Source organism: Chrysochloris asiatica, unplaced genomic scaffold (assembly GCF_000296735.1).
Source record: "Chrysochloris asiatica unplaced genomic scaffold, ChrAsi1.0 scaffold00018, whole genome shotgun sequence".
In the NCBI taxonomy this organism is placed as follows: domain Eukaryota; kingdom Metazoa; phylum Chordata; class Mammalia; order Afrosoricida; family Chrysochloridae; genus Chrysochloris; species Chrysochloris asiatica.
In genome coordinates, this window is record NW_006408536.1 from 19283092 (window position 1) to 19284972 (window position 1881).

The window sequence follows — 1881 nt, forward strand, 5'->3', positions numbered from 1 at the left end:
ATTCTGCATCATTCAATAATTTGCCCAGTGAATCTTTCAATAACGAAAGTCAAGGCTTGAATTTTTTCTTCAGTTCCCCCAGCTTGAGAAATACTGACCGTGTTCTTCCCTTTAACATTACCCAGTATAAATAGAGGGGTCTTTTGATTGTACAGATCAGCCCCAGGGAAAGAGAGTCCCTCCAAGGAGCTCCGCCAGCCCCCAGAGTATCTTAGGTGCCCCGTGTTTGCCTCTCTAGTTCATTGTACTTCCTGTGCCATGCCAGTGTCTACTCTTCAGTGGAATGGCTTGGTTCATTCAGTCTTCCTCGCAGCAAGGTGGCCAAGGAGGTGAGGGTCAGGACCATGTCCATGTTCCTCCTAGATCCTAGTGTCCAGCAGATAGCCAGGCCCAGAGAAGGCTCTCAACGAGGCCTATTGAGTACAAAAGCCTTGGAATAAATCCATCAGTTTTCTGAATCTGTACAAAGGGGGCCTCGCCCTCAATTCTTCAACATGATATCCCTTCATGCGACCTCCTGAAAAGTCTCCAGATTGCAAAGACCTCATGAACCAAGATCACTCTAGAATAAACACAATGGCCAGAGAATTTTCGTTAACCAATTAAACATTTACTGAACACTTATTACTATATTCCAAACACTTTATTAGACAACAGGCATACCACAATTTAGAATAAGAGGCTCTCAGGCCAACATTCTAGAAGAAAGGCCTAGCAAACTACTTCTGTTTAATGCTGTCAAGTTCGTTCTGACTCATGGTGACCTCATGTATTACAGAGTAGAACTGCCTCATAGGTTTTCTTGGTTATATCTTTTTGGAGGAGAGGGAGGGTAAGAGCAAGGAATTAGTTTTAGGTCTATGGTTAGGTCTAAGCTAAGCCAAGGACTTCATTTAGTGTTAGGGTTATGGTTAGGACTAGGGTTAGTGTTATGGGTAAGGGTTGGGCTAGGGTTAAGTTTATATTTATTTATTTAGAAATCTACTTGATTTCCTCTTCATTTGGAAATTCTGTAACTACATTATTCCTTATTTTTTCTTTACAGTTTTTGTTGTTGTTGTTGCAAGCTGCTATTTCTGGTTCCCTGATTACAGTCTTGTAGGTTTCTTTTACTTTGAATACTTTGATATCTGGTTGAGTTATAGGTGATATTGTCATGTATGTCAGGTTCTTGTCTACTGCAGTTGGTTCTCTGTCCAACAATCTCCCTTTAGTATTTTCATAAGGTTGATCTAATTTTTGAAAATTCTTTTATTTTCTGTTCATCTATAAGTGTTCTAATTTTACCATAATATTTGATAGACAATTTTGTTGGGTATATGATTCTTGGTTGGCAATTTTTTTCATTCAGAGTTTTATATATGTCAGCTCATTGTCTTATTTCCTACACGGTTTCTGATGAAGTATCAGAGCTTAGTCTGATCAGTTCTCATTTGTATGTAACTTTTTGTTTTTTTCACAATTCTTTCCTTGTCTTTGGTTGTGAAAAGTTTGAATATGCCTTGGTGGTTTTCTTTTGGGGTCTATCCTGTTGGAGTTTGTTCAAGTTCTTGAATGCATATCTTCTCAACTTTCATGCCGTTAAGAAAGTTTTCTTCTAACAACTCTTCAACAATTTTCTCTCTCTTTCTGTGTGTGTGTGTGTGTGTGTGTGTGTGTGTGTCTGTGTGTCTGTTCCTATTCTGGAATTCCAGTGAATAAGGAAGAATGTAGAAGAATTGATGCTTTTGAGTTATGGTGTTGGAGTAGAATATTGAAAGTACCATGGGCTGACAAAAGAACAAACAGATCCATGTTGGAAAAAGTGCAGCCAGAGTGCTCCTTGGAGGCCAGAATGGCCAAGCTTCGTCTCTCATAGTTCGGATGTATTGTCAGGAGGGA